At 39.8% G+C, this 12,867-nt stretch overlaps 1 protein-coding gene across 1 annotated transcript in view; it reads right to left on the reverse strand.

Annotated features, from left to right (window-relative positions):
- Positions 1 to 12,867, reverse strand: part of CDYL2 (chromodomain Y like 2) — an 88,227-nt gene that overhangs the window by 38,851 nt on the left and 36,509 nt on the right. The gene's annotated exons all lie outside the window — the stretch shown is intronic.

Here is a 12,867-nt window from a genome sequence, read left to right on the forward strand (position 1 = left end):
TATTATACAATTGTATCACAGCGGCCAGTTGTTTCGCTGGATTTGGCATTGGTTACTAGTCGGGCCCCACCCAGGGGCCTAGGACGTCGTAACGTATTTCGTAATATGCGTGCAGATCCAAGCAGTGCGGCTTTTTGCATTTGACTGATGGTGATTTTGTCAATTTTTAACTGTTTTAAATGTAATTCCAGTGCTTTTGGAATAGCACCCAGTGTGCCAATTACCACTGGAATTATCACTGCTGGCTTGTGCCATAGTCGTTGAATTTCAATTTTTAAGTCTTGGTATCTTGCGATTTTTTCATGTTCCTTCTCGGCGACCCTGCTATCTCCTGGTATTGCGATGTCTATGATTGTGACCTTATTTTTCTCAACCAGTGTGATGTCTGGTGTATTATGCGCCAGTATTTTGTCGGTTTGTATATGGAAATCCCACAAGATCTTGACCATCTGATTTTCGGTGACTTTTTCAGGCTGATGTTCTCACCAGTTTGTTGCTGTTTTAATATTATAATTTTTGCACAAATTCCAATGGATCATTTGTGCTACTGAATTGTGCCGCAATTTATAATCAGTCTGCGTGATTTTTTTACAGCAGCTGAGGATGTGATCAACAGTTTCATCAGCTTCTTTGCAAAGTCTGCATTTGGCATCATCAGAGGATTTTTCGATTTTGGCCTTAATGGCATTTGTGCAGATAGCTTGTTCTTGCGCAGCCAGGATTAGTGACTCTGTTTCTTTCTTTAATGTACCTGTTGTTAACCATAACCAAGTTTGTTCACTGTCCACTTTATCTTTTATTTTTTCCAGAAATTGGCCATGCAGTGCTTTGTTCTGCCAACTCTCCATTCTTGATTTTATCACATCTTTTCTGTATTCTTGTTTCGTCTGTTGGGCCTTCAGTAGATTTTTGTTTTTTACTTCGATTAATAGATGTTCTTGACTTTCTTTTAAATAATCAGCCAGTGCATGTTTTTCTTCTTCAACTGTTTGCTTCACTTGTAATAATCCTCTGCCACCTGATTTTCGGGGCAGATATAGTCTATCAGTATCACCACGTGGATGTAAACTGTAGTGCATTGTCATTAGTTTCCTGGTTTTTCGGTCCAAAAGGTCCAAATCAGCTTGTGTCCAGTTAACTATACCAGCTGTGTATCTTATAACTGGTATTGCCCAGGTATTTATGGCCTTGATTGTATTTCCCCCATTCAATTTAGATTTCAAAATTTTCCTAACTCTGTTGGTGTACTCTCGCCTGACAATAGTTTTTACTTCTCCATGCTTGATGTTATCCAACTGCAGAATGCCTAAGTATTTGTAGGCTTCATTTTCTTTGCATTTAATTAATTGGCCATTGGGCATTTCAATTCCCTCACATGCAGTGATTTTGCCCCTTTTTATGGATACAGTGGCGCATTTTTCCATGCCAAACTGCATTGAAATATCGGTGCTGAATACTCGGACTGTGTTTGTCAATGATTGGATTTCTATTTCTGACTTTCCATAGAGTTTCAAATCATCCATATATAGTAAATGTGAAATTTTTTCAGCTTCTTTGGCTGTTTGGTAGCCTAATTTCATTTTTTTTAAATTACTGAGAGTGGGATCATTGCGATGATGAAGAGAAGAGGTGAAAGTGAATCACCCTGGAAAATTCCTCGCTTGATATTAACCATTCCGTAGATCTCATTCCCTACTGCCAACTCAGTTCTCCATTGTTTCATCGCCTTTTCAGTAAAGGATGTAATATTTTTGCTAATGCCAGTTGTTTCTAAGCATTTTATGATCCAACTATGTGGCAGTGAGTCAAATGCCTTTTTGTAATCAATTCAGACCATATTCAAGTTCGTTTTTCTGTTCTTACAATTTTCTAATATCATTTTATCAATTAGAAGCTGATCTTTTGTGCCCCTGCTCCTTCTTTTGTTGCCTTTTTGCTCTACTGGCAAGATGTTGTTTGTTTCCAAATAATCCATCATGTTATCTGCAATAATGCCTGTGAGTAATTTGAAGGTGGTTGGCAAGCATGTTATTGGTCTGTAGTTTTCAGGTGTTGTTCCTTTAGTTGCATCTTTCTGAATCAAGTATGTTTTTCCAGTTGTCAACCATTCATCAATTTGGCCCTTTTGTAAAATTTCATTCAGTTGCCTGTAAAGTGGTCAGATATTTGAGCCAGAAACCATGTAATTGGTCCTTTCCAGGTGATGTCCAATTCTTTACCTTTTTAACTCGATTTTTGACCATCTCAGTTGTTATTTCTAATACTTGCATTTGTTTATTATTATTATTATTATTATTATTATTATTATTATTATTATTATTATTATTATTTCTTTATTTATTTATTTTGAATGGGCAAAAAAGTTTTTTTTTGATTGCTGAGAGTAGCTCTTTTGTTCCAGGAAGAGTGTGAAATTTATTTGAAAACATCAAAGTGATGATTTCCTTCCAGAGAATTTGGTTCAGAGATATTTTGGGGTTCTTCAGAACTTCAGAATAGCTGCTGCTCTCACAAATAGCCCATTCATTCAATCCCCACCCATAGGTCACCAATTATAATGAATAGCTGCAGAGCAGTCAGCAGGAAGAACTTGGACAAATTAGCTTGGAGATGTAAAGGATAAGTAAAATTCTTGACAAGTTGCAAGGACATTGCTGTATGCATGAAATTTAAATTTTTTATAGCTAGCTGCAGGGGTAAGTGGATTTTAAGAACAAATGAGCTAGTGAGCAAAATTTTAGGAGGGTGTTTCTGGAGTGATTTTCATTAGGCTGGATAGTTGCCCTGCATTTCGTTTTATTCAGAAGATGCTATCTTAAAATGTTCTTCCAATGAAAGGATCAAGGAGTTAAAGCAACCATGTTAAAAACATTAAGCCACCGTGTACCCACCCAGTGCTATTTTTACATCTCAACTGCCAGGGTCAATATTTTTGTAAAGGGTCCTTTGTTTGAATAAGAAACATCCTGCAAAATTTGTCCTTTGAAATCAGAAAGTAATCGACGATTGGCAGGAAGGCCAATTAAAGCCAACATTTATCCACAAATTGCTGAATTAATTTCAGAATAACAGACTAGCAGAGTTTGAAGGACTTTGGAGGTCTTCTAGTCCAACCCACGGCTCAAGTCAGAGATCCTGTACCATTTTAGACAAATGGTTGTCCAGTCCCTTCTTAAAAGCCTCCAGTGTTGTAACACCCACAATTTCTGGGGAAAAGCTGTTCCACTGGTTAATTGTTCTAATTGTCAGAAATTTCTCCTTAGTTCTAGGTTGCTTCTCTCTTTGTTCAGTTTCCATTCGTTGCTTCTTATATTGCCATTCTGGTGCTTTGGAAAATAGGTTGACCTCCCATCTTCTTTGTGGCAGTCTCTCAAATATTGGACGTCTGCTATCACGCCATCCCTAGTTCTTCTTTTCACTAGACTAGATATACCAAATTCCAACAAACATTCTTCCTATGTTTTAGCCTTCATCTCCCCAATCATCTTTGTCACTCTTCTCTGCGTTCTTTCACAAGGTTTTAGTTGATTTCACTGCTCACCCCAACCCTTGAGTGGCTTTTTAAAAAACCCAGGTAAAAAAATGAGCACTGTTGTTAATTAATTCAGCTAATTAATTCTCCCCTCCCTTATTTCTAGTGGCGGTATGGTGCTTTTGTTGTTCTTTGCCTCTGATATTTTGCCGTCTTTCTCCTTTTGGTTGTGCTCTTGTACACAAGACTACATGGTTGAACCAAAGCAAGCTATGCAGACTGGCATCCTGCCTCTTGAGGAAAATGTCTGCCTCGGAGAAGTTGGGATAAAAATGATAATAAAAGAATCCAGCTTCCTTTTGTGGCTACCAGCAGGAGTGAACTGACTTGAATGAGAGCAGCAAAGCATAAAGCTTTGAAGGAACAAATAGAGTAGGAGTGTGAAGAAGAGAGGACATTTCATCTGAATATATGCTGGAAAGCTTTTTGTCAGTTAACGGGCTCAAAAGCCATCTAAAAATAGCAAACTTCCTTGATGTTTCAAGTTGCACAGTGCCCAACAGCTGGAAAATGAAAGGAGAACCAGTGGTTTTGCTTGGACTGTTGGCATGATCATAACTAAGAGTGGAACCATTGAAGCCAACGGGACTTGCTATTCATAGTTACAGTATGTTAAATACTAGCGAGATACCCGTGCTTCACGACAAAACTATGTGATCGGGCAATGCTGGAGAAATCCGATTCACTCCGGTTTAATCCGTTGGCTCAGTGGAGATCAGTAATTGAAACACATAAGGGAATATCGCTCCCATCATCTTGAGTCAAAAACCACTTCTGTAGATGGAAGGCATAGAAACTGTGGTTACGTACTGACATTTAGTACAGTAAGCAGTCCCAGACTGCTTTTAAGTGAAAGAGTGGAACGTCTGCAAGCTTGAACTGAGGTAACGGAATGTGAGGCAACTGGCAGATGAAACAGAGTTCTTTTCAGGTGGGGAGAGGGAGTAGAATGTCTAACTCCTTAGCATCAGAGTGTATTAATATAAGACAACTGGCAGTTGGAACAGAGTTCTTTTCACGTGGGGGGGGGAGTAGAACTCCTTAGCATCAGAGCATGTTAATCGCTATATAAAAATACTAATGATCTGATGGTCATTTCGAAAAATTCTTTCTTAGCAAGCACCTAGAAACCAAGAGGAACATACGTGCCAAATTTCAAATTTGTAGGTTTTATGGTTCTGGAGATTTCATGAAGAGTCATTTGTGGGGTGCCCCAGGGGTCGGTTCTCTCACCCCTCCTGTTCAACATATATATGAAACCGCTGGGCGAGATCATCCGTGGTTTTGGGGTACGGTATCATCAATATGCTGATGATACCCAACTTTTCATCTCTACCCCAAGCCACCCAAACGATACCATCAATGTGATGTCCCGATGCCTGGAGGCTGTGCGGATCTGGATGGGGAGGAACAGGCTCAAGCTCAATCCCTCCAAAACTGAGTGGCTGTGGTTTCCGTCATCCCGATTTGTGCATCTTGTTCCATCTTTGATGATAGGGGGAGAAATTTTAGCCCCCTCATAGAGGGCTAAAATCTGGGAGTCCTCCTGGATACACGGCTTAGTTTAGAAGAACACCTGACGGCCGTGATCAGGGGGGGCTTTTACCAGGTTCGCTTGGTACGTCAGTTGCGCCCCTTCCTGGATCGGGATGCTCTGTGCATAGTCACTCATGCCTTTGTCCTTTCTCGCCTGGACTACTGCAACGCTCTCTACATGGGGCTGCCCTTGAAGAGCACCCGGAGGCTTCAGCTGGTCCACAATGTGGTTGCATGGGTTATCAAGGTGCTCCCATGTTACACCCCTATTAGGCAGCCTGCACTGGTTGCCGGTTGTTTTCTGGGTGCGATTCAAGGTACTAATTATGACCTTTAAAGTGCTCCATGGCTTAGGCCCAGGGTACCTGCGAGACCACTTACTGCCACCAGTAGCCTCCCACTGTCCAGTGCGATCCCACAGAGTTGGCCTCCTCTGCCGTCGGCCAGACAGTGTCGGCTAGCAACCCCCAGGGGGAGAGCCTTCTCTGTGGGAGCGCCTTCCCTCTGGAATGAGCTGCCCCCAGAGCTTTGCATAATCCCCGACCTCCGGTCCTTCCGATGCGTCCTAAAAAGTTGGCTTTTCGGACTTCCTGGGAGGAGCCTGCTGGTGGTGGCAGCAAAAAATCAGCTGCCTCCGAATTCCTGGCTACGTACCTGTTTAGAGGATCTTCCATCTGACGTCTTATCAGGTTTTCTTATCCTTCAGGCAAGAAGGAAAGAAGAAATTGTTTTGCTGGCAAATGCTCTTTGATTTTTGCAGCTTTTGTGCTTGCAGGGAAAGGGGGGCTAGCCCAAGGCAGAACGGCTATCCGTGCTGGGAACTTCAAACTGCCTTGTGCGGGACAAAGTAGGTCTCCCCCACTCAGTTCAAAGTTTTGTTTGATTTAATTTTATCACGAGCTGAATCCGTTTGCGTGGACAATAATTGTTTATCAACATTTTAGCTTCTTTTCTTTTTCTCCTCCGAAAAATTATTTACTTAGAGGCTTTTAAAATGGCGCCGAGCAGGCTGGTTTCTCCGGTAATAATGAACACTTTTTGTTAATTCTCACAAGAATTCAAAACAAAAGAGATTGCTTATCATTTGTTTTGGTTTCACAATAGGCCAGCAGAAGCTTTTTAATTAGTTTCATTTTTACAATAATTTCACTCCTTCATTAATCTTGCTTATCTGGAAGTTAAATGGTGATGAATCTGCTGAACGGTGTTGTTACAATGTTTACTCACTGAAAGTTTTGCCAAGCCTTAAACTTCAAAATAAAAGGGGAACTCAGCCTCTTTACTTAAAGCTGCATATTCAGGCAATAGAGTTTTATTAACTGCAGGCAGATAAATTTTGAAATGGCTTCAAAACCAAATATTAACTCGAAGTCGTCACACTCTACTTCCAGGGGCACATCCTCAGTGCCTGGCACAAAGCTGCAGCCTCCGCTTCCTACGCCCCCTGCTGGGGATGTATTAACGAAAGAATTTTTCCTGAGCAATCTAAGCGAGGCTCTTAATGCACTGACAATTAAAATGGAAGATAAGTTTAGAGATAATAGAGAGGTGGTAAAGCAGGAGAGAAAAGAGGAAATAAAAGAAATGAAAGAAGAAATCAAAAGTGAAATAAAAGGACTTAAACAGGAGCTGTTTAAATTGACGCTAAGGTTGGTAAAATTAGAGACGAAATGCTGAGACTTGTAACTGTATTAACAGAACATATTTCTGGAATGGAAGATACCCTAGAGGTTCTTAATGATGCCAATGCTAACTTGACATTGAAAACAGAGGTGGTGGAACAAAAAGTGGAAAATGCTGAAAAAGAAATTATTATGATACAGTACCGACAAATGGAGTTCGCATTAAGAGTAAGGGGGCTGCGTGAGGAGAAACAGGAGAACCTGAAACAGATCCTATCGGAAGCTTTTGACCGCTTGATGGGAAGACCAGGGACCAACCTTGACTGGCAAATTGACAAAGCTTACCGCGTTAACTCCTGGCTGGCAAAGCAGAAGCAGCTTCCTCGAGACATTGTTATATATTTTACTACAAGAAAGCTTAGAAATATGGTACTGCAAGCGTCTTATAACACTAAGCTTCAAATTGGCGGTCAAGACCTGATTGTTTTGAAAGAGATACCACCTCAAATGTTAAGAGCCAGGAGAGACTACGCTTTTTTGGTCGAAGAACTCAGAAATCGTCAGATACAGTATAGATGGGATGCACCATTTGGCATCATATTTACATTTGATAAGCAAAGGTACCGCCTCAACTCTGTATGGAAAGCCCGAGATTTTTATTATAATATATTGAAGGTCGGATACCCTGCACCATCTGGACCTAGAGAAAGACCACAAGAAGGACAGGATAGACAGCAAACTACACAACCACCAGACAAGGAACAAAAACCTAGCCATATGACTACTAGACGTATGGAGAAACAAGCTAAAAAGCAACAGCATCAACAATCATCGGCCATCGATCAAGGAACTACAATAACAAATCTGGAAGCAGTGGGAGGAGCTAGACCTAAGGTTAAATAGGCCATGCAGGAAGCTCTAAAAATGCTTCAACCAACCAAAGATGACAACTAAGATTTTAACATGGAATGTCAACGGACTGAATTCTCCACAGAAGAGGAAGAAAATATTTCATTATCTCAAACAGTTTAAGAACAAGGTAATTTGTTTGCAAGAAATTCATATCAAGTCAACTGATTAAAAATATTTGATCAACTCAAAACTTGGTCAACATTTTGTAGCTTCCGCTATGGAAAAGAAGAATGGTATAGTTGTATACTTAAGAAAAGATATGAAAGCTGTATACTATTGGGTGACTGGAATGGAGTGATAGATACTAAGAGAGATAAGAAGATTTCCCGCCTAAATACTAAGATGCGAGCAAAGTTACCCAAACCTTTCTTCGACATTATGGATGATTTTGAGAGATATTTGGCGAGAAAGAAATGCAGAGGAATATGACTTCACTTTCTTCTCGGACAGGCATCAATCCCTTTCAAGGATTGATTTTATTCTAACCACTAATGATTTGCTTTCTAGGGTCAAGAAAACAAAGATTGCGGCTAGGGTCCTTTCGGACCATAACCCAGTTTGGATGGAGTTGGGAAGGGTAGTGCAGGCAAGAAGGTCTTGGAGATTGAATGAAAACTTATTTAGATATGAAAAGTATATTAATGATTGTAAAAAATTACTATCTGAATATTTTGTTTTGAATATGAATAAGGGTACATCTATGGAATTTGTATGGGATGCAAGCAAAGCGTATATGAGAGGAGTCTTGATGAATATAAATAAAACACATAGAAATAAGCAAGGGTTAAAACGAACAGAACTGGAAGAGGAAATTAAGAGAAAAGAGCTGGAGTTAACAATGAACCCAGACGATACAAAGGTTAAGGAAGGGAGGTGTGGTTTTCTCGATGCTACATATTATCATATATGGTGGACCTGCCAAAAGGTTAAGCAGAAATGATTTAAACTGTTAAAAGTTAGTTCAGTAAGAAGAAGCTAAGGTCAATGTAGAATGTCATTAATTTCTTTATCTCTTTTTTCTCAATAGATTTTAGACTGTGTTAGTTAAAAATCCATACCGTGTACGGGTTCTGGGAAGTCGGGGGGTGGAGGAGGAGGGGGGTTGGGGGGGTGGAGGGAGGGAGGGGCACACAAAAAAATGTACTTCAATGTCTTAATGATTGACAAATGATGAAATATTTGTGTGTGTTTTTTAAAGAAATAAAATAAATATTTGTCAAAAAAAAAAAAGCAAAAGAGAAAAGCATTTTTATATGCTTTATATTACAATAAAAAAAGACTGCATCAATGAAAAAAAAAAGTTGGCTTTTCCAGCAAGCCGGCCTGGCCTGAACAGAATAAAATAAATGATTAATTTAATTGTTAATTTTAATCTAATTTTTAAAATTTTATTGTTAATATTAATTGGGTTTGTTTTTGGATACTTTATTTAATTTCCTTTTTAACTTTTGTAATATGTGTTTTTTTTTTATGTTGTACACCGCCCTGAGTCCTTTGGGAGAAGGGCGGCATATAAATCCAATAAACAAACAAACAAACAAGAGTGAGTGGCGCACACGCGCACACGCACACGCACACACACACACACACACATTTATTAATGGTTTCAATCAGTCCCTAAGTATGATTAAGAGTGGATTCAACTATTACCAACAATTTCATCATAACCATAATTGCATAATCTAGGTATTAACTGGATTCATATACTAACTCACCATGAAATGGATACATTATAATATCAAAATAATAGTACAATATATTGAAAATCAAGTAATTGGCCCAAAGATAACCATAGATATGGTAACTGAAAAAGATCTAAGCTTCAACGTCAATAATGTTGTGGAAGAATTTGGAGAGCGTGTGAACTCTCTTTTAATGGTGTGAAGTATACAAATCACAAGTCATCTGATTTTCTACTCCAGCCTTAGCCGTTTACCTCTCTTCTTATTCCACTGCAGAACTTAATGTACAGCATTAAATCTTCCTAGATGAACCTCAATATAATAATGGTAATATGCTTAGCATCGTTTCCCCTTATGAGCCTCAAGTCAATGCTATTTCTCTGACCTAAACTTCTTCTGATTTAGACCCAGTAGTCTGCCTTTGACTACTGTAACTGAACTTACACACTGCATTAACCTGGGGTGAAATTCAGCAGGTTCTGACAAATTCTGGAGATCCAGTATTGGAAATTTTGAGTAGTTCGGAGAACCAGAAAATACCACATCTGGCTGGCCCCAGAGATGGGTGGGAATGGAGATTTTGCAGTATCCTTCCCTTGCCAGGCCGACCAAACCATGCCCACAGAACCGGTATTAAAAGAATGTGAATTTCACCACTGCATTGACCCTTCTGAAAGCCAATTATATCTAGCATTCAAAGAGACCAACCAGATGTTTGTGGAATTACCATTATCAAATTCAGAGACCAACAGCCCCCATCCCAACTAGTCTTCTCACATTGGCTCTGAAGCTCTATTCAAGGACATGTTGCTGCAGACCAAGTTGAACCAAAGTTACATAACCTGGGTGCAGACAATGATCTTAATTATGTGCCAGATGTGAAGCCGACTCATCCCAAAGCAACACTTTCTCTCAACGATGTGATTTCAAGCTTCAACGCTATCTGCATTTAGGTCGAAAAAGAGGGCCACTGGAGCATGGGGGAGGCTCTATTTGCCCTCCAGAGTCTCAAGGAAAGCCGCCAGCGCCTCGGGAGGGTGAAAACACTCCCCCCCACACACCATGGTGCAGGAGGCTAAGTAGGCCTACCATGGCCACGCCCACCCAGCACCTAGGCAGAGAGCTGATTGCTGAAATTTTTGAATCCCACCCCTGACAGCTAAGTAATGGCGATTTTCTGATATGTGCGACTATGTTCCTTTCTCATTAAACATGATAGTTGAGATAACGGAAGCTGAAGCCTTTATTTATAATAGAACTTGGTGGTATGGCAAGATCAGAACATTTTCTTAAGAAGATGTTCAATAATGCAGCTCTGCCTTCTTTCTGGAGAAGTTTTATCACATCTTGTCTAGACACATCTGTCAAAAACTTTCCATAGTGATCTAGGAAGCTTTTACATGTTTATTTAGCTCCTAGAGATGAATGTCTCTTTAACACATCCCAGTGGCTCATTTTGCAACACTCGAAAGAAAAATCCATGCTGCTGATACAGCAGGGAACTGAAACACTTCTTTCCTTGTCACTCAATGAACTGACAACTTACACCAATATGTGAACATGCATAAAGCTATTTGGTTGGATTTCACAGACTATTATGCTCACAGTGAAACATTAAGTCATCCATGTTGGGATTCTGCCATCATTGGACATTTGACTGCTGATCCCTTCTTATCTTTTTATCCACTTTCTATTTCCCATCTTATTTTTGGGTGGTGGTGGCAGGGGTGAAATCCAGCAGGTTCTGGAGAACCGGTAGTGGAAATTTTGAGTAGTTCGGAGAACCAGCAAATGCCATCTCTGCCTGGCCCCAGAGTGGGTAGGAATGGAGATTTTGCAGTATCCTTCCCCTGCCATGCCCACCAAGCCACACCATGCCAACCAAGCCATGCCCATAGAACCGGTAGTAAAAATTGTTGAATTTTACCACTGGAGGGTGGGCTCAGTTTTGATTAAAAAGATGCAAAGAATAATATTCTGAATTTCTGAAAACAGTTTGGCAAATATTAGATCAACTAAGTAATAAATAAAACCATAACAAGACTTGGATATTGGGTAGCATAAGCAAAAAGAATAGTCAACCAATGGTTCTCACAGTTTAATTAATGGCATGCCTATTCTCCTGCAATCAAGAATGGCTCTCAACAGTTTACAAGATGTTGTACAAAAAAACCTAATCCATTTATAGTTCTTCTAATTAAAAACATCTAAAATTAACACATCATAAAGGAATCAAACACATTAATTAAATAAAAACACATGCTAATTTTGAACTAAAGACACTTTCCAAAAAAACTCCGTTTTTGCATTTCCCTAAATGCAATTTGGCTTCAATTTTATTTTACTTGCAAGAGTATTTCAGAGGGTTGTAGCTACCACTGCAGTGGTGGGTTTCAAAAATTGTTTGAACCTACTCTGTGGGTGTGGCCTCCTTTGTGGGAGTGGCTTGCTGCCCATGTGACCGGATGGGAGTGGCTTGCCGCCCATGTGACCGGATATGAAGATGCCGACGACACTTGTCAGAACCACCTTAAATTACCTCACACACAGCACTGGCATGCATAAGGATATGATGTAAACTTATTTTTTAAAAGACATCTTTGGTTTGCGTTAAAACAACTTCAACACACGCAATGTTCTGATTGCACCACAAATGCAGTAGTCATCCTTACCTTTCATAGAGGCACTGAGTTTTATAAATATGAGCATGATAGTGTAGAATAATCATATCCAAGGACCAGTGGTGGGTTTCAAAAAATTTTGGAACCTCTTCTGTAGGTGTGGCCTGCTTTCCGGGTCCACTGGTGGAACCTCTTCTAACCGGTTCGGTAGATTTGACGAATCGGTTCTACCGAATAGGTGCAAACTGGTAGGAACCCACCTCTGTCCCACTGAGAAGCATCATGGTTTCTGCCCTCCTTACTTCCTGAAGGGGAACTATCAGCTATTTCTCCTGACCCAGATCAAGCCAATTCCTGAGTTTTAAAAGCTGAGAAGAACCCGTGAGATTCATGGGAAAGAAAACCGTGTAGTCTCAAAACGAAACAGTAGAATAGAAACAGGAATTCATTCCTGTGAGTTTTTGATGAATCCCAAATGCAAGAGAAAACCTAGATTAACACTATTGAATTTTTCTGGTAAATTATCCAAAACCAGCAGTTTATTTTCCCATCATTTTTAGCAGGGCACTAAAGAAATAAGAGGCACTTGGCTTTAGAACACCAATACCTTACTTAAATCAGCAAAATACCTCCAGAAAACCACTGAAAATGGGAGACTCAGTCAATTCCATGACATCATAACTACCATGGACCTCTGTGGCTGAGGACAGAGCATCATGAAAAAGTTCTAGCCATTCACTTTCCAATTGATCATCCATCCATCCATCCATCCAACCAACCAACCAACCATCCATCCATCCAATAATGCAAAGCCCTTTAGAGGAGGATCTAATCTTTATTTATCTTATTTCTATATATGATTTTATCCCATCTTTATTATTTTTGTAAATAACTCAAGACAGTGAACATATATACCGTATTTTTCAGATTATAAGACACACCTGACTATAAGACGCACCTAA

This window comes from Thamnophis sirtalis, unplaced genomic scaffold (assembly GCF_051295495.1).
Source record: "Thamnophis sirtalis isolate CommonGarterSnake01/CBP01778 unplaced genomic scaffold, rThaSir2_p1.2 scaffold_14, whole genome shotgun sequence".
Classification (NCBI taxonomy): domain Eukaryota; kingdom Metazoa; phylum Chordata; class Lepidosauria; order Squamata; family Natricidae; genus Thamnophis; species Thamnophis sirtalis.